The following is a 25,219-nucleotide window of genomic DNA, read 5'->3' as shown; positions in this document are numbered from 1 at the left end:
TACAGCAACTGTTGAGAAGGTTTTGTGCTAGTCCTGGGGCCTCTCTGGCTTGAGACAGAGCCAGTGAAGGACTGAAAGGAGCCAAGCTAGCACAGCTTTAATGCAAAAGACTAGATTAGAGGGGCACTAACGTTAGGGGCAAGGTGGCAAGGAGGCCAAAGGGCACATCCACCTAGCCAGGATCGGTAGGATTCATGTCTCTGCCTCAGATCCTAACCACCAGCTTCATGGAAAGTAACATCAATGAGAACAATATGGAGAAACGTTTCCCTCAAATGATGCCATTGCATCCCAAAGTTTTATAGCACTTAGAGTGAATAAATGGGAGACCGAGTCACAATATAATAGCAATAGTGAAAAGATCTGAGTGGGACTCCAGTGCACATGTTTGTATATGAAGCAAACATATTTTGAGCCCCTGCTCTACGTCAGCATGTTCTAGACCCTGGTAATACAGTGAACAGAGCAGACAAAATTCTTGCTGTAATTGAGCATACTTCTCAGGAGGGAAAGAAAGACAATAAACAAAGGATTAAGTAAGATTATCCTATGTCACAAAGAGATCAGGACTAGGAGAGCAGTAAAGCAGGAAGGGGAAAGGCAGAGTGAGTGGGGAATTGTAGGAAACGTTACTATTTACATAGATTAGTCAGGAAAGGCTGGTCTAGTAAAATGGTATTTAACCAAAGATTGGAAGGAGTTTTCAGTCCCACACATAAGGAGCTTGGGAGGCACCACTCTGTCCTAACAACAAGTAAAAAGCTAAATAGATTGAACAGTGAACAATTCTCCTCGAATCCTTAAGAGAAGAAGGATACAGGGCAAACCACCGTGCCCAAGATTGGGAAGACAGGGGTATATAGAGTCATGGCCTCCTGGAGCAGAGATGCAAAAGCCGAACTGCTTCAGGGACCAGTGCCTGAGGGGGGAGAAGCCTGAACTGTAATTGACAAATTGCTGGGAGCAAGTCTGAGAGTTAAAAACTTCAGGAGAGCCCAGTCATAGGGCAGCCCCTATAGCATTGTGAGATTTCCCTCCAGGAGCTAGGTTCCCACAGTCAATATCACAGAAAATTTCTTCTTGCCTCTCAGAGAGGGAGGGGAGAACAGAACCACTTTGAAAATGTCAGGGCACTTTGCTCTTTATCACAAATCCTGCCCTCAGGGCAAATGAACTAACAAGCCGTCTCACCTGCTGAGATGTTGTCAGAACCTACCTGAGATGGAGGAGGCAAGTACTCAACTCTGCCCTCCCCGCCTCCATCTTGTCCCACCCACATGGGGAGAAAAAAAAAATGGATAAACACTTGTGACGTTCATAATCCAGAGGCAAAAAGCTCACTAAAAGACTGAGACCTAATCATAGGCCTCCCCTTCTCCTCACAGGTCTCACCATATTACTAAAGTCTGTTTACAGCAGCTCTTTCTAGCCAGTACATCATGTCCAGGGATGAAGGAAACATTACAAGGCACACTACAAGGCAAACAACACAATCTGAAGAGACAGGGCAAGCGTCTGAACCAGAATGGCAGGAACTCTCAGGGCAGTGATTTAAAACAGGTGTGATTAATATGCTAAAGGCTCTAATGGATAAAGTAGATATCATACCCACTCCCCCCACCAATAAAATATGATGATAATGATGTTGATGAGGGAGCAGGAGGCTGGCTGAGGACAAAGCAAAAGCTGGCACCTTGCACCCCCCTCTCCACCCACTCCCCTGGGAAATGTGTGTGACATTCCTCAGGCACCCTTGACTGCCATAAATGAGAAACAAATCGTTAACTTGCAGAGATCACAATCCTGCAAGGCAGGAGTCTCCCTTGGTTTACAAATGTCCTTGAGATTTACAATAAAGAAGTTACCTTATCAATAGCACAACTTCCAGAGGCAGATAACTCAGTTCCTCAGGCCCTAAATAAAGTTAAATTTCTTCTAAATCCAAATCTCACTAACAAGGACACTTGATAGGAGAAATGTGAAACCTTATCTCTGGTCTCAAGACAGTGTCGAATCATTTCCAAGCATATGGCCCACTGATATACATCTAAAGGGTCTCACAAGACTAGTAATAGATAACCTTTCTCCCAACAATAGCTAGCCCCTCAAGGTCCTGGAGACCTTGCTTCCAAAATTCCTTAGAGACTAACATCATCCCCTTTGTCCTCACCTACCTAACTCCTGTGTATATAACCAACCACTCCTCACATCCCCGGGGCAGCAGCTCTTCCTGCCCACGGGTCCTGTCCCCGTGCTTTAATAAACCACCATTTTGCACCAAAGATGTCTCAAGAATTCTTTCTTGGTCATCGGCTCCGGACCGCAGCCCACCGAACCTCACCCAGGTTCTAGAACTTCATCATATGGCGCCCAACGTGGGGCTGTGAGTCTTTACATTTGGACTCTGAGCTTCGGTGCAAAATTGGTGAGTACTTTCTCTCTCCTTTTCCTTTAGTCTCATTTCAGGGGCTTTTCAAGGAGTATGGTCTTATTGGAACACTTGCATGTCAGTTGCTCAGGCTGTAATCCTCTAGCCCGTGGCTGCTCTACGGGGAGGAGAGCGTCTGCCTTTTGGCTGCAAGTTAGTACCCCGGCCGGAATGGCAATAAGACCCAGAAACTTGATGCCCTCTCTTTATTCCTGTTCTTATATAAAGTTGTCTCTCTTGGGCACGGGACAGCCACCTAAGTCACCAGGACGGCTGCCAATCTTAAGACTCCCGTGTGAGGTTTCCTCCTGATTGATCTAATGTGATCCCCTCCACATCCCTGGTTTAGCCACTTCTGGCCGAGAGACCTCCACTGGGAGCCGGCCGAAACCAGTACCCGATTGAATTAAAATGCAACCGGGGACCGTTTCCTGGGGAAGTTGGCTGCAAGGACCACATGTGTTGGAATGTCGCATAGACCATGATGGATTTCAGTCTTTACTATTTCTTGTCAGTGTCTTCTACAGACTACTTAAAGCTATGAAATTGGCTAATTTCCCCTTGCCAAACTTTTCTAGTATTTCCATGGGTTAAAATGGCAAAACAGTATGCAGTTTTCAGTACAGACAATGGCATGGCATGGCACAGTATTTTGGTTCATTCACCAGGCACCCATCAGCAGCCTAGGATGCGATGGGGAAGAGGAGGGACGCCGGCAACCCTCCAGGGCCTTTAACGGCAGGAATGCCTTCCCGGGGAAGGCAGGATGGTGATCAATAGCGATATCTTGAGGGACGCCTCTGGTCGCTTTTGACACACGAGAACCTCTGACATACCCTGCGTGGGACGCCACCCAGGAGTCAGGGGGGATTTGGTAATGGACCTTCTTTACTTTTCTGGGAGCATGGCCTCAGTAGGCTTCTTCAGTTCCCAAGGACTCTACCTTGGGGTGCCTTTTAACCCACTGGAAATAATTTGGATTGCAAAACTTAGAAAAGGACTGAGCTCCTGTAACACTGCATGGCCTCAGTGGAAACTATCAGATCTCCTCTGCAGGAGGAGATGGACCTAGGATACCTCCATTGCTCATACCTAGGCCTTCATTGCTCTGCACCAGGACCCCTAACTAAGGGGCTTTTGCTGAATGTGTTTGCCCGAATGAGTCAGCTAGTAAACTTCCTCCTGACATATTGGATGATAATTCTGTTAATAAGCCTCCTTCTAGTAAACCCAGGTTGCTGGGTCATCCCTAGCAAAGGGGACTCTGACTTTCTCTCTGTTTCTCCTAATAGATGTGGGGGCTTCTCCCTCACTCATTTCCCGTGTTAATGGCTATAACTGGAGCCAACTGGGGTTGGTCTTAACTCGAGACAGAGACCTTAAGGAATATTCCCAAGCAGCTGCCGAAACTCCCTTTGTTTCGGGGAAATTCCCTGTTTTCTCTGGCCTGACTTGGACTGCTTAACCCCTCCCCCCTGCTGGTGGGAAAACATGGCGTCTGCTCCTCTGTTGGGGCTGATGAGCTCTAAAACCGGGAACCCTTTCTCTGCCTCCTGGCAGCACTTTATTTCCTCTGTTTCCCCCTTCTCATGTTTGTGCACCAATGTGCGTGCAGCCTGCATGACTAGCCTCTAGATCATGCACCACGGCTCCTTCTCTCCTCACTGTCAAGGAGCAAGAAGAGCACCCCCTGGACCTAACACCCCCACTCCAGATCTTCCCACCCGTGTCTCAGGTAAACATTCAAAGTGGAGTGGGCCCAGGTGGAACGTAAATCAGTATTGGAACTAAGTTAAGTTTGTTGTTTAATTAAGATAGACATGTCTTTTAAGTTATCAGCAGTAAATATGAAACTTCCGAAGTTTACTGAAGATCAAATGAGCTTGTGTTATTTGTTTAAATTTGTTAGCAAAGAAATGACTAAACTGATGGTTAATCATCTGTCTCAAAATTTTAATGGGTAATTGCTGAAGTAGCTTTCAAAGTCTTTGGTAACCTGAAACTTTAAAGTTTTGGTTGAATGACAAATGGAATTAAATTATGGACATCTAGGTCTTAACCAAACAGGAAAAAATGCTAAGTCATTAATTACTGGATGTAGGTTTGTGCTTTTGACTTCTTACTGCAAAGAAACTAAGAGTATTTAAATCTGTTGGTAAACATGTTTTGTGCTTAACTGATAAATTTGCCATCTAAAGAATTCTGTTACAACAGTTCACAATTGGTTAATAACTGATTAAGGTGTTTTGAAGAGTACAAAATGCTAAGTGTAACTAAGACTGATGGAAAATAAGGGAAACAACTCTGTGGAAAAGTAGATGATATGTAAGAAAGATTTAAGGAATGGAAATGCATTTTATTAAAGGTAAAAGGTAAACTTGTCCTAAATAAGATGGTTGTTCGGAAGGAAATGACTTGGGACAAAACCTGAATGTAAAGGAAAGTTGTAGAAGGTTTGTGAAGGGAAATCTTCAGTAAAGGAATTTTAGTTATGGTCAGGACGGACTAAGATTGAAATGAATGGGTTTTAAAGGTACATTGGTATAAGACTGAAATTCTCTCTGTTCAAAAGGATAAAGTTTTCTTAGATTAATTGATCTGCTGTTAAGAAAATGTAAATGGTTTTCTCTTTGCCTGCCCAGAAAACCCAGTTTCTATGTTTTGTCTATGTTTTGTCTTATCAGGTGTTTTAACATCCCTAATTATATTTAGGCATGTGCTTTAAAACTTTGTAAGATTTTAGCAAATGTTGACAAGATTTAAGTTGTAAATCTCTTTAACTCAGGCTTTTCCTTAGTATGCTAAGTTACTCATGAAGTACTGCTAAACCAATGATAAACCTTGGGTCACATTTGGGAAAATGCTATAACTATTCTAGAGATTCTATGCGTTTCCTAAAGTTTTAATGTTTTGAGAGATCATCACTTGATATTGTAATTATGGAAATGTTATGTGTCACAGAAATAACCTGATTTCCTTGCCAGCTAAAGTGTAAACTCTCGTCTCATCAGGTCTAACCATATCCATTCTGAGTTTTTGTCATTTATAATTGTTTTATTTCTCTTGTAAAATGAGTTTTATCTTAAAGGAGATTCATATAAAGGACTTTCAGGACAAATACAGGTATTTGATATACTTGAAAATCCTAAAACTGAAATGGGTAAGATTTTCCAAAACTAACTAAAGCTGCATTCACCAGATTTAGTAACATGGGACTAAATGAACTAAAAGATTATAGTGTTGTGTCTCTTAATGTTTTGTCTTGTTTTAGACATTGCTGGTTCTCTAATGTTTGCTCTTCCAGACTAAGGAAACTTTTTTCTTAAGTTATCTGTAACTTACAGAGCTGTAAAAGTACTCATCTGTAAAGGAATCAAAGCATTCAACTTTTCTCTCTATCTGAACCCTCTGAAACCAAAAAGTCTCAGTAAGTATTCTTTCTTCCACGGCAATCAGTCATTTGCATAAGTTCAATAAGAATCTGTTCTCCTTGTAACAGGACAGCATTGGAAACTGGTTATTTTACCAAGGCTTTGACTGGAATGTCATATTTGAAAAGACTCAGATATGACCAGAGAGCTTAAAGGAACTAAGGTTGACTTTGTGAAACCTGGAGCCGTAAAGCCCCTTGGAACTGTTGGCCTGATACCTTGCTTACAGAGTTCCCAGCAGCCTCACCAGGTGAGTAAAGAATGTCACTCCCTGGTAGGATACTTTGGGAAGCTCAGAAGAGGCATTTGCCCAAATCAACAGGTATTGCAGGCATGTGTGATGGTGCAGGCGTGTCTGATGGCAAGTACGTGGCTTGGCTTCTGGCCCAGAGAAGCTACTCAAAGTTCAACCTAGAGATTCCTTATAAGAAGTTCCAGCAAAGCAGATTCTAAAAGATCTATATGATCACACTCACTGTTCTTGCTGAGCTTATGTAAATAATAGGCCAAGTTTGTTAAAACTGGACTTGTTTTTCAAATGACTGTCCTGATTTGGCTATCCCTGGAGATGAGGGTTATTTTAGAGAGAAAAATTATGTTTTAATAACCCACCTTTATGGATGTTAAGTTCTAGATCTAATTGTCCTTAAATGTTTGTTTACCTAAGCTAGACAATTTGAGGTAAACTTCAGAGAAGTTGCACATAGCTCATTTAGACTATCTTCTTGTTTTTTTATTCTGTGGAGATATTAGCAGAACCCCCATGGCACATGATTAAACAACTAGAAAATGGGATTGATTCCCTAACAGTTGTATAACTTAACTATCACCTTGTGTGTGGCTGGAATAATGAAATTGCCTAAAAGCCATCATACCGCACTCCATAGGATTAACTATGGACTTGTGGAGATAATGGATGAACTCACTTTCTTTATGATTGGATTGGATGATGCATGGGGAACTCCCCTTATCTCTTGACAAGTTTTCTCCCACTTGCCAGTGATCCTTTGTAATTAGGATATTGTTAAGGCTGGACCACTCAAAGGGCTTCTTAATGGTTTCATCCCTTAGTCATATTTATTCTAGAAGCCACTTCTGTTGAGGTACAATAGAATAACCCTCCTCATAAAAAGCCTCAAAGCTCTCTATGGGACAGTCCCTGACTGTAATGACTTCACATCAGGTCCACATTTGTCTTAGAAATCAAAGGCCACCAGTGGATGATGGAGGCCGACTTATTAAATACTGGGCTATACTTACAGATATGCCAAAAATAATACTTAAAACTTGTCAAACTTTAAACCTAGTTACCTGTATGCCTGAACCTGACCATTGTACTTCTCTATAGAGCCCAGATTTAAGATGCTCCTGTTAAAAATACAAATGACAACAGTTGGTTTACTGATGACAATACTTTTCATAGAAAGAATAAGAAAAGCTAGGTATGTCATGGTGCTCACTAGCACTTTGCAATTGCCAAAGCCTAAAAATAAACAACACTGACTCCAAATATGCCTTCCTGGTACTACATGCCCATGGAGCTATTTGGAAGGAAAGGGGATTGCTGTCAAGCCATAACTCCCCAATCAAATATGGGCCTAAGTTACAAAACCCTCCTTTTTGCTATACTAAGGATGGTATATATCAAATCTGGGATACGTATTTGTGGCTCACACCCACGATTGGACGGCTCAGTCAAAGGCAGCTTTATGCTGGGAACAAAGAAATTATACACATGACACTTGGGCAAACAACACACGATATCTAGGATGGATATCATTAGAAATGTGTTCCCAAGTGATAGTACTCCAGGAGACTGACTGGTTTGCTACTGATTGGGCGAGGCGACCTGGCATTAGATGGTCAGCTCCAAACGGAACCCACTGGACATGTGGAACTAACCTGTGGCCCTGGCTTCCTCCAGGGTGAATAGGTCGCTGTACTTTAGGATTTGCCTGGATTCATGGGCGCATTACTAAAACCATCACCACTCTAGCTAATCTCCTCAATTTAAAGCAAAGATCCACACAATCTGTTTTTAAATGGTATGATCACTTAGCATCCATTTTTGTTCCGTCTGTGGAACTAGAGGATGTCATGTGCCATATAGATGCCCTTAATAAATATACTACAAAGGCACTCAACGATTCACTACATAGCATCTCCCTACTTAATACTGAAGTCTCACAGATACGCAAGGCAGTCCTACAAAATAGGATGGCCTTAGATGTCCTGACAGCAGCACAGGGTGGCACTTGTGCAATTATCAAAACAGAATGTTGCGTATACATCCCAGACTACCACAAAAATGTCTCAGGACTAATAAAAGATATGAATGCCCAGATTAAGGCTCTACAAGATCCCTCTCTCTCTCTTGGTGATTGGTTAGCTTCCTGGTTTGAGGGACGGCTATGGCCAACATTTAAAAATCTCCTTTTTGGACTTCTCATTCTTACCACCTTATTAATCTTAATGTGTTGCTTTGTTCAATGTTTCTCTACTTGGTGCCGAGACTCCATTACTGCAATAACTTCACGACGACAGATGATCCTTACCACACGCAAAGACACTTCTTCACTGTCAGCGCTGGATTCAGCTGCCTCCGCCTTTCGTAACTCCCTTCTACGTTCCTCCACCGATCAATATTGACCCGAGTAGGTAGGGACAGCTCTACGCCCCTATTCAGCAGGAAGAAGTTACAGAAGATGAGACCTTCCACCTTCAACTACCTTAAAGATTTAAGGGTCAAAATTGTTCAGGGGGGAATGATGAGGGAGCAGGAGGCTGGCTGAGGACAAAGCAAAAGCTGGCACCTTGCACCCCCCTCTCCACCCACTCCCCTGGGAAATGTGTGTGACATTCCTCAGGCACCCTTGACTGCCATAAATGAGAAACAAATCGTTAACTTGCAGAGATCACAATCCTGCAAGGCAGGAGTCTCCCTTGGTTTACAAATGTCCTTGAGATTTACAATAAAGAAGTTACCTTATCAATAGCACAACTTCCAGAGGCAGATAACTCAGTTCCTCAGGCCCTAAATAAAGTTAAATTTCTTCTAAATCCAAATCTCACTAACAAGGACACTTGATAGGAGAAATGTGAAACCTTATCTCTAGGTCTCAAGACAGTGTCGAATCATTTCCAAGCATATGGCCCACTGATATACATCTAAAGGGTCTCACAAGACTAGTAATAGATAACCTTTCTCCCAACAATAGCTAGCCCCTCAAGGTCCTGGAGACCTTGCTTCCAAAATTCCTTAGAGACTAACATCATCCCCTTTGTCCTCACCTACCTAACTCCTGTGTATATAACCAACCACTCCTCACATCCCCGGGGCAGCAGCTCTTCCTGCCCACGGGTCCTGTCCCCGTGCTTTAATAAACCACCATTTTGCACCAAAGATGTCTCAAGAATTCTTTCTTGGTCATCGGCTCCGGACCGCAGCCCACCGAACCTCACCCAGGTTCTAGAACTTCATCAATGTGTTAGTGCAGTTTCAACACTTGTAACAAATGCACCCCACTGGTGGGGGAGGTTTATGATGGGGGAGGCTATACATGTGTGGGGGCAGGAGCATACGGGACATCTCCGCACTTTCTTCTTAATTTTGCTGTGTACCTAAAATTGCTCTAAAAAAATTAAGCCTTTTTAAAAAAAAGTCACAACAGAATAAAAGGACTCAAAGAAAGTTGGGATAAATGAGGCTTTCTGGCAGGAAATGTTTTAGAGGAGAATGAACACAAGCCAGACATGAAGTAAGAACACGCTTCTTGCGTGTGTGCAGAATATAACAGGAAGGCCAGCATGGCTGGAACAGAATGTGCAAAGAAGAGAATGTGGAAGGGCTCAGGGAACTAGCAGGGAACAAGGTTAAAGGCCATTGGCACTGTTATGCCCCAATAACGGGTCCGTGATTAAAGGAGCAAGACTGATACAAAGCGAAGGTCAAGCAAAGCTTTATTTCGCGCCAAGCGCCAAGAATCTAACCGAACGTTCGGGGCCGCACCTCTTACAAGAGAGGGTGACCCTTCTCTGTTTCACAGTCTAGCTTTTAAGGGTAAAGGCCATGCGGTTGGGCCTGGCCACGCACAGGTAACCAATGAGATTGTAACACACACAGGAAACTCCAGTGATGCTAGGTGACCAATTGAATTATAATTTACCCTAGTAGACATTTGAATCAGCCTATTACACCTTGATTAGGATTGGCGCCAAAAGGGTTCCCAAAGGGCGGGGGCCCATACTCCTTGGTAGCTAGGGAGACAGTATGCAACTGCCTACTGATCGGATGTCTCCACCTGGCCTGACCCACCTTTGTATCTGGGCTTTGTTACCTGGAGCTGGTTTCCGGGACTTGTTTTTAAGTGAATCCCCTGGGGGAAGGGAAGCAGGGACAGTTTAAGGGTTAAACAACAAGGTTTTTGTTTAACCTCAATGAAAGCCTCTTGACAAAATATAAACATAAAATAGGTCCTTACAGAACAAGGTTCCAAGACCATTGGAAATCTTTGGCCTCAGCTCCGAGTGATAAAGGAAGCCATTAGAAAGTCCTCTGCAAAGCACTTGGGTGCTATGATGAGGGTTTAACAGAATTTTTTCACTACTTTGTTGAGGGTACCATGAAGCAGGAGCTGAGAGGCAGTAGCAGTTGGGTCTCACAGTAGGGAAATGGATTGGGAACCTATTGCAAATAAACAGGGAAGAGAGGACAGTGACTTGAACCAGGTGATACTAGTGAAGCTGGTGTTTAAATTCTGGGTATAATTTGAATGTAAATACACAGGATTTGCATATGGATTGTATGTCAGTTATTAGAGAAAGAGAAGAGTCAAAATGAATTAAAGGATTTTTGACCTGAGCAACTTTTGGGTGGAGAATGCCGAAAAAGTGGATTTTAGAGGAATAACGAGGAGTTTTGTTTTGAATATGCTATTTGAGATGCAAATTATATATCAGAGAATAATATTATTTAGGTTTTTGGATATAGAAGTCTGGAATTCAGGGACAATTCTGTGCTCTAAATACAAATCAAGGAGCCCTCAATATAAAAGTGCCATTTACAACCATGAGGCTGGGTGATACCATTGAGGGAGTGGACAGGAGTAGGACAGAGAGGCGCAACATTGGGGCACTCCACTACGCAGAAGCAGGGAAGACTGGGAGAAATGTGCACACATGAAAAGTGTCATGGTGATAAGAGGAGAATCAACAGACAGTCATGTTCCAGGAGCCCAGTGATGTGTTTGAAGAGCTATATGATCAACAGTGTGTCCTACTGTCAAACAAATAAAATAATATGTGGACTAAGAATTGACGACCGGGGGGTGCCTGGGTGGCTCAGTGGGTTAAAGCCGCTGCCTTCAGCTCAGGTCATGTTCCCGGCGTCGTGGGATCGAGCCCCGCATCCGGCTCTCTGCTCAGCAGGGAGCCTGCTTCCTGCTTCCTCCCTTCTCTCTCTGCCTGCCTCTCTGCCTACTTGTGATCTGTCTGTCAAATAAATAAATAAATAAATCTTTAAAAAAAAAAAAAAAAAGAATTGACGACCGGGTTTGGTAAAACAGAGGTCATTGTTGACCTTGACTAAAGATGTTTCAGCTGAGTCTTCAGAATGAAAGAAAACCTAATTGGAATGTGTTCAAGAAAGACAAAAAACATGACAGAGGTCCCAGTTTTGATGCAGAAGACATGAATGACCTCTGTGCCTCAACATCAAGAAAAACCTGAGGAAAATAAGAATCCTATTTTTGCATGGGTCAAGCAAAAAAACTACCTGGCAAGAAAGCCCTGAGAACTTGGCTTCCCCAGAGAAAAAGTACTCAAAGAAGGCCAGGGGGCCATGGCAGCCTCCATACTTGGTCTAGGCAAGCAGTAGAGCACATCAATCTTAAGGGGAGAACCTTATCAGAGGGAAGATGAAGTCAGACAGGCCTTAAACTACAGAGTAGGCTGGTGGGGCACACTGGGATCTTTACAAGTGTCACAAATACAAAGCAACACAAAATAAACAAAGCAGTTGCTTAGCCTGACAACAGCCCCTCCCCTCCCTGCCTCCTGAATCTCGGGGAGAAAGCAGTGGTGGGGGAGGTCCTGCTGAGCAGAGAGGAGTCACCTGGCATGGGCCATCCTCCTCTTGCTTCATCCAGGGGGCCTTGCTGGGGTTGAATCCAAAAGGGAGCAGAAACTATCTGAAACTGTTGTCCAGTCCTCTCCCAGCTCCCACAAACTGACACCATTAAAAATACACCGGTAGCATGTGGGAGAGTGGAGATCGAGCTAACAGAGATGCTTTTCGTGGAACTAAACCAGAGACACATCCATAGCCGAAAGCAACCCTAGGAGGAATTTGAGTGACTGCTCCAAGTTGAAAGAAAGGGCTTGCATTCTCTTGGAAATTAACAAAATTAAAACAAACAAATAAACAAACAAACAAAGAGCTGAGGGGTAGAGTTAAGCCCCACCACATGAATAGAACACTAAATGTAGATAAACTAAATCATACAATTAAAAGGCGAATGTCAGAATGGATTTACCAAAAGTAAGAACAACTACATGCTATTTACAGAAAATGTACTTTAGATGTCAGAGCACAGGCAGGTAAGAATAAAAGGGTGTGAAAGACATACCTGTAATCTCTAATCTATAAGAAAGCTGATGTGATACTATTAATACCAGGCAGGCAACGTTATCAGAGGCAAAGAAAGATTTCATAATGATAAAAAGGTCAGCTTATCAGGATGATATCACAATTCTAAATGTCTGTGCCACTGAGAACAGAGCTTCAAATACAAGAAGCAAAGACCAGCATAACTGAAAATAGACAAAGTCACAATTAGAGTTGGTGACTTTAACGTTCAGCTCTCAAAACAAGTAGGCAAAAGAGGATGTGGAGATGGGGGAGGGCGAGCAAGAGGAAAGGGAAGGAGGAGAGGAGGAGGAGGGGGAGCAAAATGTGGTGAAACCACCAGCAAGGACACAGCAGATTGGAACACTATCATTAATAAACGTAACTCGGGGCGCCTGGGTGGCTCAGTGGGTTAAGCCTCTGCCTTCGGCTCAGGTCATGATCTCAGGGTCCTGGGATCGAGCCCCGCATCCGGTTCTCTGCTCAGCAGGGAGCCTGCTTCCTCCTCTCTGTCTCTGCCTGCCTCTCTGCATACTTGTGATCTCTGTCAAATAAATAAATAAAATCTTTTAAAAAATAAAAAAAAAATAAACGTAACTCAATTGATAAAAATATAATATACAGAACAACTGCAGAATACATGTTATTTTCAAGTGCACATGGATCCTTCACTAGTAGAGACCATATTCTGGGTCATAAAAGCAGTCTTAGTAAATTTCAAGTGACTGAAATCTTTCAAACTATGCTCTTTTTTAAAAAAAGGATTTATTTATTTATTGAGAGAGAGAACACACAAGCAGGGAGAGGGGTACAGGAAGAGGGAGAGGATCCTCAAGCAGACTCTCCCCTGAGCATGGAGCACTATGCAGGGCTCAATCCCAGGACCCTGAGGTCACGACCTGACCTGAAACCAAGAGTCAGCCATCCAGATGCCCCATTTCAAAATATGTTCTCGGACTAAAAGAGAATTGAATTAGAAATCAATAACAAGAAGATATCTGGAAAGTCTCTAAATATTTGGAAAATAAGAATACACTTCTAAACTATTTATGAGGGCCACCTGGGTGGCTCAGTCAGTTAAGCGTTGGCCTTTGGCTCAGGTCATGATCCCAGGGTCCTGGGATCAAGCCCCATGTCCAGCTCTCTGGTCAGCAGGAGCTTGTTTCTCCCTCTCCCTGCCATTCACTCCCCCTGCTTGTGCTCTTGCTCTTTGTCAAATAAATAAATAAAATCTTTTAAAAAAATCAAAAGAAACTACTTATGAGTCGAAGAAATAATAAGGGAATCTAGAAACTATAAGTGAATGATAATAAAAACCAAACATTAAATTTTGGAAGTTTAAGCTAAAGCAGTCTTTATAACCATATTATGGTTATAAATTATAACCATAGATGTTTATATCAGAAAAAGAAAAAGTTTCAAATTTTATGATCTAAAGTTTTATGCTAAGAAGCTAAAATGAAAAAATAAATTTCACTCTATGTAAATACAAGGAAAGAAATGATAAAGAGTAGAAATCAGTGAAATAGAGAACGTACAAGCAACAGAGGAAAAATTAACAATACTGAACTTTGTTTCTTTGAAAAAATTGAGAAACCCCTGGCAGGACTTATTAGGAATAGTAGAAAACATGAATTTCAGGGTTAACACATCAGGATTAATTAACAATATAGGAATGGAAAAGAAGATATCACTACAGACTATGTGTATATGCTCACACTAAAAGAACTGGGTAAACTATTACATGATCTTAATTTTCATCGAACCCTCCAGAGCTGTGGGCACAGGGAAGTCAGACAGTCTGAAATAGAAGAAAAGAGTGTCCCCTGTCTTCTTGAAGACAAGAAGGGAACCAATGCAGCATCCGTGTAGGAGGAAAAGCCAGCGGGCAGCATACGAGTGGGCAAGAACATTTGTAATAAAGGACGAGGGTCAAGTGAGGGCTTGCATGAGACCATAGAACCATTGGGAGCCACAGACACAAGGAAAGTCTGCACCATGCACAGCCTCCTCTCCATGGACTCCCTCTGATGCCCCTGAGAAAACATGGAACAGGATGGGGTACTGTCAAAACAGTCCTTCAAGGGGGTGAACTTTGTTGGAAGATTTACACTGTCTGATTTCAAGATTTACACTGGCATTACCCTAATCAAGAGAATGTGCCATTGACACTGGAATTGACAAACAGATCAGCGGAAAAAAATAAAGGGTCCCAAGACTGAGTTTTGGGAAAGGCACCAAAGCAATTCCATGGAGAAATAAAAATCATCTTCTTAAGAGATTGTACTGAAAAGATTGAATATCTCTATGGGGGTGGGCCATAAAAAGACCCTACTTCACATTTTACACACATGCAAAGAATCTAAGATGAATGAATTATAGACCTGAATACAAATATGGAAACTAAAACGATATAGCTTCTTGAAAAAAACAAGAGATTATATTCACAGCACATGGGAAGGCAGGTATTAAAAATCACTAACCTGGGGTGCCTCGGTGGCTCAGTGGGTTAAAGCCTCTGCCTCCAGCTCAGGTCATGATCCCAGGGTCTTGGGATCGAGCCCCGCATGGGGCTCTCTGCTCAGCAGGGAGCCTGTTTCCTCCTGTCTCTCTCTGCCTGCTTCTCTGCCTACTTGTGATCTCTGTCAAATAAATAAATAAAATCTTAAAAAAAAATAAAAAATAAAAATCACTAACCTAAAAAGAATTTTGATGAATTACTCTTTATTAAAATTAAAAATGTTTGCTCATCAAAACCCATCATGAAGCAAATACTGAAACCACAGTTTGAGAAAACATAATTTCAATAATTATATCTGACCAGAGACTTGTATCTAGTATCTATTTTTGTAAAACTTTTATTTGGTTTAATTCCAATATGGTCCCCACAGTTCCCATTCCCTGGTGTATATGCCAATCATAAACCTCTCCCCATGCATGGGGGCAGGCTCTGTGAATACAATGGATACAACTGCTGTAATTTGGTTACAGTACATGGCAAAGGTAAAAGATTTTGCAGATGTAATTATAACCGATAATCAGTCGAACTTTTAAAAAATTTATTTATTTGTTTTGAGAGAGAGCGCACACGTGTGAGAGAGAGTGTGCGTGCGAGTGGGGGAGGAGCAGAGAGAGGGAATCTCCAGCAGACTCCCTGCTGAGCCCAGAGCCCCACATGGGACTTCTTCTCAAGACTGTGAGATCATGACCTGAGCTGAAACCCAAGTTGGTTGCTCAACTGACTGAGCCACCTAGGCATCCCAATCATCAGTTGACTTTCATCTACTGGGAGAATATCCTATGTGGTGAGCTTTTCAAAAGAGACTCAAAGCAGGAGAGAACATGGCTTTGAAGAAACAAGCTGTCATGCTGCGAATGGCCTACAGACAGAGGAGCCTCTATGCGCGGAAGATCTCAGTTTTATAACCACAAAGAACTGAATTCTACCAACAGCCTGACTGAACTTGGAAGAGGACACCATGTTCCAGATGAGAAACCAGACCTTGGCATCATCTTGCCTGCAGCCTTGGGAGACGCTGGCAGGAGACCCGACTAAGCCACGCCCAGGCTCTGGATGCACAGAAACTGTGAAATAATACATGTATGCTCTTTAAGCCACTAAAAAAGTAACAAATAAGGATAATTTGTAAAGTAAGTAAGTCATGGTAATTTGTTATGCAGCACTGGAAAACTAATATAATTCAATAATAAGACAAACTCAATTTTTAAAAAATCAGCAAAAGATTTAACAGATATTTCACAAAAGAAGACATATACTTGGCCCCTAGGCACATAAAAGGTGCTTAATATCATCAGGAATCAGGGAAATGCAGATTAAAATGACGATTATTTATCATTATATACCTATATAATATCGATTGTACTTTTCAAAAATAAACTGGTGATATATGCATTTCTGGTGGGCATATAAAAATATTACAACCACTTGGGGCGCCTGGGTGGCTCAGTGGGTTAAGCCTCTGCCTTCGGCTCAGGTCATGATCCCAGGGTCCTGGGATCGAGCCCCACATCAGGCTCTCTGCTCGGCGGGGAGCCTGCTTCCCCCTCTCCCTCTGCCTGCCTCTCTGCCTACTTGTGATCTCTCTCTCTCTCAAAAAAAAAAAAAGTCTAAAAAAAAAAAAGATTATTTACTTATTTGTTTGAGAGAGAGAGCACATGCGAATGTGAGCTAAGGGGGAGCAGAAGGAGAGGGACAAACAGATTCCACGCTGAGTGAGGAGCCTGATGGGGAGCTCGGTCTTACCACCCTGAGATCAAGACCCGAGCTGAAATCAAGAGTCGGACACTCAACAGACTGAGCCATCCAGGTTCCCCTCTCTGGGGTAGTGAGTGTCAACAACTGTTGAAGTCTTGAGGAGAAGACAGCAAGAAAGTGATGAAGTAGCTGGAGCATGATATGGGGCCTAGTGAGGAATTTTTTAAAGTTTACATGCAGAGTAGCATACTTGAATGTCATTCTCCAGTACAGAGGGATAAAAAATTGGTAAAAGCAGGATAAAAAGGATAGAAAGCAGGATAGAAAGGGGTGATTAGCTGGAATGACGTCCTTGAGTGAGTGAGGAAGAAGGGGATCTAATGCCCAGATGGAAGGGTTGGCTTGAAGCAAAACACAGTTCATCCAAAGTAAGAAGGGAGAAGGTGGGGAATGGACTCTAGAATGGAGAAGGCGGGGAAGGGAGTCTAGAATGGAGAAGGGGGGGAATGGAGTCTAGAATGGAGAAGGGGGGGAAGGGAGTCTAGAATGAGAGCAGGGTGAGCTTGGGTGCTGGTTTTGAAGTTGATAATTCAGGGTTCCTGCAATCAACACTTACTAGATGGATAAAGTAATTCTTGCAGTGCTTCCCGCACAAGATCGTGAAGAGAACAACATGACACTAAGCCTGTACAGTAACAGGGCCTATAAAAGCAATAAAGCTTGCTCCAAAGTTATAATGGATAATGAGGCTTGCCCTGCAGTAGAGCAGACAGGCTTCTGAGCTCATGGGCTCTGAATCTCGGATTGTTTACAGAGAGGGGGTTGTGATGACATAAGGGAGGTTGTACTAGGTGATCTCTAAGATACCTTACTGATTGGAGCTGTTGTGAATGATGCTGAAATGAATATGAGAGTGTACCTATCTCTTTGAGATCCTGATTTTGTTTCCTTTGGATACATACCCCGAAGTGGGGTTACCGGATCATATGTTCTAAGTTTCTTGAAGAATCTCCATATTATTTTCCATAGTGACTGCACCAATAGTGCACAGGGCTTCCCTTCTCTCCATATCCTTGCCAGCATTTGTTATCTCTTATCTTTTTGATGATAGACATCCTTACAGGTGTGGGGTAATAAGTCATTGTTTGATTTACAGTCCCATGATGATTAGTGATATTAAGCACATTTTCATGCACTTGTTGGCCATTAGTGTGTCTTCTTTGGGAAAATGTCTATTCAAGTCCTTTGCCCAATTTTTATCAGATTTTTTTTCCTCCTGAGTTGTATGAGTTCCTTTTATATTTTTGATATTAACCTTTTACCAGATATATAGTTTGCAAATATTTCCCTACACTATATTAATCTATGCTATAGATTGACTTTTCATTTCATTGACTGTTTCTTTTGCTGTGTACAACCTATGTCTATTGAAAGATATATGTACAAATAAAATGTGATATATATATATAAAATACATATATACAAATATACATATATTATATATAATTGTCTATTTTTTTAGCCATAAAAAGGAGAAAATGCTGCCATTTGTGATAACATAGATGAGCACGGAGGATATTCCGCTTAAGTGAAAAAAGGCAGACACAGAAAGAAATGCACTATAGGACCTCACTCATGAGTGGAATTTTGAAAAAAATCAAACTCCTAGAACTAGAGAGTACAACAGTGGTTGCCAGGACCTGGAGGTCGGGGAAATAGGGAGATACGTTGGTTGAAGTATACAACCTTTGATTTCCAAGATGAATAAATTCTGGAGATCTAATATAAGCATGGTGCCTCTAGTTAATAATACTGTATTGTATACTTGAAAGTTGCTGGGAGTAGATCTCAAGTGTTCTGCCCACACACATATAAATGGTTACCAGGCAAAGTAATGGATATGCTAATAAACTTGACTGTTGTTATCATTTCATATATATATTAAATCATCACCTAGTACATCTTAAACAAATTAAAAACAGAGGCACCCCCGGTGCCTTAGTCAGTTAAGCCTCCAAGTCCTGGGTTCAGCTGAGTTCATGATCTCAAAGTCACGAGATCAAGCTCCACATGGGGTCTGGGCTCAACAGGGAGTCTGGTTGAGACTCTGTCTCTCCCTCTGTCCCTCCCTCCTGTGTGCTCACTCTCTCAAATAAATAAGTAAATCTTTAAAAATTTATGCTAATTAGAGAGGACAGAGGGAAACTAATATTGGAGGAAAGGAATGACTGGCAGCTCCCAAGGCCCCTTTTCCTTCAGACTAAGTTCCTCATGATAAATTGTAGAAAAGCAACTTACGGTGAGATGAAATCTCAACACTGGTGGGAAAAAATATTCATACGAAGTTAGAATATCCTATCCTTAGAGAATCTTCCTCATCCACAGCCACACCATCCAGAAATCCACCTCCACTGACGTTTCTGCAAGTGCCGTCTGGGATCACTTATTAAAACTTACCTCTCTAAGGAGAAAATAAATTTGAATATTATCGGTGTTATAAATATCTTTCAACGATTTTTACATATAAGAAGTAGCTATAGAAATAGCCATCTAAAAATAATTCTAATCTTCCTGAATAAAGAAGAGAAAAGAGAAGCAGAATTGCTCAACATATGGATGTAGGGAGGTGTACTTATGTTAAGGACAAGTTGAAGAAAGCTCAGGTAGATAGGGGAAACGTTTTGTTAATAACTCGGCTAATAAACGAGGTTCCTTTCGGCCTCAGCATTGCTCCAACCCAGGGATCTGTAGATATTTTCTGAAAAGGGCCAAAGAGTAAATATTTCAGGCCTTGTGAGCCACATATAACCTGGAGTGCAACTAGTCAACTTTGTTTTGAAGAGTGATAACAGCCATCAACATGGGAAATGGATGGGGAGGGCTGTGTTCCAATCAATCATGATTTATGAAAACAGTCGGCAAGCGTGGTACATGCTTCCTGCATAGATACCAAGGTCAAAGATCGTTTCTGCCATGTGAATCTTAGAATATGGATGAAGAAGATGAGGGAAATTAGCACTTTCTCAGAGCCAACAACGTATGTGGAATTTTCCTATCCATAATCTCCCCAAACTTGCACAAACATTCTGAAAAAGGGGCTCATGACCTCCAATTTTCACCCATGAGGAAATCCCCAAAGTACTTCTCCGAAGGCACCTTGATGTTAATGCCAGTAGCTATGGAACTCAGATGATTTCCAAAGCCTAAATTCTTTCCATCACTCTAAAATGGGGAAGCATCAAACGTGATTTTTAAAAGTGAGAATGTGTTAAAGGTAAGAATGACTATGAAAAACAAAGGAGGTAAAGAATGAGAATAACTTCAGTCCCTGGAAACAAAGGTGTTTTGTCACGAAGCTGGCTTAAAGAAAAAAAAAATATGGAGCAGGTTAGTTTGTTATCTGGACAATGTTCCCACTCGAGAGCATAGGACAAAACTACCTCCTAGCATAGTTTCCACTGATTTGCACCAGTGGGAGGTAAGAAGGGACAACTCTGGGCTGAATCAAGTGACCCAGGGAGGATGATCAGTGTTTCCACTTCCCTAAGAGACACCTCCGCCCACTCAGGAGCAATATGTCCTTGTGTTCAGGGACCCAGTGTTTTCCTCCCACTCTTCATTTACCCAGTCCTAGTGGTCCTGCATCTGTCTGTAAGAATTTAGAGGCAGGCATCCATAACTGAGCACATACAGGTAAGCCTTCAACCAGCTCCTGCCCATTGAGCAAAAGCCAAAAGCTCAATAAAACTGTCAGTTATCCTATATGATTCCCACTGGGTAATACAAAGTATAGTAAAGGTTAATGGAGAATTAGTCGGACCTAAAGCCACCTGTTTCTAATGAAAATCGGAGCCCCAAGTCCAGACCTCATTTATGATGGGGACTCTCACACATATTATAGACAGAAGGTCTAGCAGCTAAAAGATCTGTTATAACGGAGGGTGCGGGCAGCAAAATGCCCTTTAAAATAATTGGTTTGACCACACTGTGGTTCCAACCAGAGGTGAATATATTCATAGACTTTGTGGTGATAAGCAATTTGTCAAAGATTAAAGTTCGCTACTCGGTAAATGACTAATATCAGCACCTGCTCAGAGGAAGAAAATCTTCCTTGGGTTCTTTACTTCATTTGTACTTCCAAGCAAATTTCCAACACGTGGGAGTGTTGCCAGGATTTGGCAATAATGAGGTTCAGTTCTACAATGTTCGGTGTAGGTGACCTTGATTTCTATATCTAAGAAAAATAAACCACTTTTTGTTTCAGATGGAATTAGGTTTCCAGAACCTTGATTACCAGGTTTGAACAACTGGTAACCGTGTACCCTACTCTCCCAACGTTATGGTATCTGAGGGCATAACTCAGATTTCCTTCTAGGCGTGATACCATTAATGAGCAAGAAGGCATAAGGATATTAAAGGCTCCAGGGTGGACATAGATATAAAGTTTCCCCAAGATTTATGCCACTCACTACATTCTGTACTACTAGGGATTGCTTGTATATAAATCCAGTGAAGAAATTTCCATCTTTGTTGACAAATACCTCCCTGGAGGAACGGCCCCAGGAAAGCAATACTCTACTTCCCCGAGACTCTGCGTAGCGCCGATCAATTGTGCTGCCCGTCCGGGCACTAGAGGCCCCAGAAGTAATGAATTCCACTGAGAGAGTACACAGAATCAAGAAAGGCTAAAATTAATCAAAATGTGACCAGAGTTTCAATCAGGCAGTACAGGGCTTGACAAGAGGGATGTAAATATTACTGTAAGTCACATCAAACCTGTCAGCAAATGAAATCCAAATCCGGAGAAACCGTTTCCTGTCAGAGAAGGGGGAAGCTTGAGGAGGGCCCTTGAGGCTGACAGAGCTCAGAAGGGTCAGTCCATTCTGACTTCTGCCAAGATTTTTCAGTGAGGGGGAGAAAATCAAATCTTTAAATGTCTGGGGATAGTTTTTATTCTTAAATATGTATAATGTTATAATCTTTCAAGCTTACCTTTAGAGAGATTTCTCTTGGGGGGAGGGGGGTCCCAGTCAGTCACACCGCAGAGAAATCATAGACATTACCAAAAAAGTCCATAACAAAATCTATTAGGAGGGTAGGATCTACGGTGTCTCCTTTGCCCTCACACTCAGGAGGCCCTGGGTGCATGACTGTGAAATAAATGAATGGGTTCAGGGACTTAATAAATCAGCAAAAGCTCCTCGGGCCTGGCACATTTTGTTGGGTTCCACAGATAAGCTATCGCCTCGTTATAATTACATACCACGGAAGTTTAGGAATGCAATCTAGTTAAAACACAGAAAAACAGAGCGAACAAATTCGGGTGTGCAGACGCACCACAGTCTTAAGAACCAGATTGCCTCAAGGCTCATCTTGAGATAGTTTGGCTCCTGATTTCCTGCCCATCCCCCAGCTCAGGTGCGGCTGCCTAGGAGATACACCTGGCCCCTGGTGGGCCAAGCAGCTGCTCCCCTCTGACGTCACCTGGAAGCCACGCCCCCACCGCCGCTGGCCCGCCAGCCAAGGCCCAAGCTTCCACCGAGCCTGAGCTCAGAGCAGGAAACTGCAGACCAAATGTAAGGAGCTTCTGTCCAGGCTGCCTTTGGTTTCACTGCTTCCCGAAGGCTCTCTTGAGCCTTCCTTTGCTCTGGACAACAGTCTAGGGCACCTTCCTGCCTTCTTTCCCTCTCTCCTTCACTTGGAATCAGACAGAAAATTCTCCAGGCTTCCCTGACTCCCTAGTTTCCCTCCCCACAGACATATCCCCTAATCCCATCCCTGTACCTTTAACCCCATCTTGGCATCTAGGCTGACACGTCAAGATGAAGGGAAGACAGTTTCAGGGACAGCAGCAGGCAGCACTTGAGAGTCTCTTCTCTGACCTCGATAAAATCAAGACCATGGGGTACCCAGATTTGCACTTGCCCTGCCTAGCCTTTAAAGAGCTATCAGCTGCTCTTAAAGGAAGATCTATTGCTTTTGGGCAAAGGCATTAACAATATAATAACTAACATATAATTATATGTATAATATACCTAGGGAAGGCAGAAATTAATCTAAATTTATCTACATTTATTTAAAGTATAAAATCTGAGTACTACCATCTAAAACAAGAGGGAACCCATGTTATGTTTTGGAATTTTGGACATCATTAAGAGATGAATTCATCTCAGTCTATGTCCCTGCACTAAGTCAGGCAAGGACTCAAGGGCACCTGGGTGGCTCAGTTAGTTAAGCATCTGCCTTTTGCTCAGGTCATGATCCCTAGGATGAAGCTCTGCATCAGGATCCCTGCTCAGTGGGGAGCCTGCTTCTCCCTCTCCCTCTGCCATCATCCCCCCTCCCCCCCCCCAAACCTGCACCGCTTATGCTCTCTGGCTCTCTCTGTCAAATAAAATCTTATAAAATAAAATAAATCATACAAGTCCTTGAAACCATGTTGCCTGATCTTGCCATGCCCTACGGTGTGCTATACTATTAGCTGATGAAGAAACAGAAACAGGTTAAGTGACTTGCCTGGGGTCACGCAAAGCCTGTAATTTTGGGTTCCACAATTCTGACTCCGGGGGTTGACTCTGAGCAGCTCTACTCTCCCGCCCTCCTGTGTCACAATCTGCATCCAGCCTGATAAACGCCTCTAAGTTACTGTCCCATTATTCCCCATGTCTTGGCTTGCTGTGTATCCAATTACAATTTCCTGCCTGGCCCCTGCCATTCATGGCTTAGGCTCTGCCACTTTAGACTCTTTCAGTGACTAAATTTGGAAAGAACCAATTCTGCCTCTAGGAGTACGGGCTGATCTGAAGCAACACCACTGGCCACCCAACAGCCCAGGGTATGCGAATGTGAGTGTGTCTGTGTGTGTGGAGAAACTTTTTAATACACTGCCGAGCTAAGAGGATGGAAGGAAACGCTCCAAGGGCCGTGTCCCAAATAAAAACAAATCAAAGAGGGTGGAGTGGGCCTTCCTTTGAAATCTGAACAACTTTGGAATTTGTTCCACAGAAAAGCAGGGATTGGAAATGCTGCTGGCTAGAGGAATAGCATTCCGCAGAAGAAATTGCCCAGAGACCCTGAGGTAAGCATGCCTGTCCACACTGCATTTGCAACACAGCAGCCAGAGAGGTCCTGTTAAGATGCATGTCAAATCACCTGGTCTGTGCAGATCATCCACAATAAAATCTAAAGATCTTTCTGTCGCCTACAAGACCCTGTCTTACCTTGTCCCCTGCAACCCATCCTCTGTTGCTGGCTGCAGCCACCCAGGAAAGCTTGCTCTCTGATCCCAGCCTTGAATGCTCTAGGAGATCCCAAAGGCACTGCAACTAGGGGCTCTTGGCTGACGGCAGTCCTATCAACAACTTCTCTCTTGCCGAGGGTCTGAGTGGCCCCCTGCACAGCTGCCAGGCTGAATCAAGCAAACTAATATTTTACAACCTAACTGTTCTTTTAGCCATCGTACATATTTTCTAGTTCATTCGTCTATAAATTCCACTTAATTGAGATGAAAAGATTTTTTCCAAATTATAAACAATATAAATTATTAACCATTTTTGAGAAGTTAGTTTGCATCTTTCTCTCATACGTTAACGCGCCTCAGGGTAACATTATGTTGACTAACAGAGGTGATTAAGAAGAGAAATTAAGAGGGAAAATGGAGCCTTTTGCGTCTGCCCGCATGTCTATAAATTCCAGCACTCTTCAGTCCTTTCAGAAGATTTGAGTTACAGATTTGGTGCTGTTTCTACTCAGCCTGAGAAACTTTATCTCTTCTATAATCTTTTTTTTTTTTTAAAGATTTTATTTATTTATTTGACAGATGGAGATCACAAGTAGGCAGAGAGGCAGGCAGAGAGAGAGGAGGAAGCAGGCTCCCTGCTGAGCAGAGAGCCTGACGCAGGGCTCCATCCCAGGACCCTGAGATCATGACCTGAGCCGAAGGCAGACACTTAACCCACTGAGCCACCCAGGTGCCTCTCTTCTATAATCTTAATATGTATTGTTTTGCCTTCATTTTGTTTTGAAATTAATAGACTTGATTTTTAGAGGAGTTCTAGGTTCACATAAGAGTTGAGCAGGAAGCACAGGGAGTTCCCACAAACCCCTCCTTCCTTGCCTCAGGCTCCCCTGTTAGGAGCATCTTAAAGTCATTCAATATGGCTGTTTCACTGATGAGCCAGTATTGTTAACTAGAGTCTGGAGTGTCCATTAGGTTCAGTGTATGTGTTGTGCACTCTGCAGGTTTTGACAATTGTGTGTGCGACATTATAGTATCAGGCAGAATAGTTTCACTGCTCTAAAAATATCCTGTGTTCTACCAATTCATCCCTCTCTCCATCCCTCTGAGCCCATGACAACCCTGAAATGTCTATAGTTGTGCCATTTCCAGAATGTCATCTAGTTGGAATCATACAGTATAGTGGTTAATTTTATGTACCTACTTGACTGGGCCCTGGGGTGCCCAGGTATTTGGTTAAATGTTATTCTGGGTATGTGCATGCAGGTGTTTCTGGATGAGA

Source organism: Martes martes, assembly GCF_963455335.1.
Source record: "Martes martes genome assembly, chromosome: 15".
Taxonomy (NCBI): Eukaryota; Metazoa; Chordata; class Mammalia; order Carnivora; family Mustelidae; genus Martes; species Martes martes.
The sequence above is the reverse complement of the archived record's forward strand: the minus strand, read 5'-3'. Positions refer to the sequence as shown.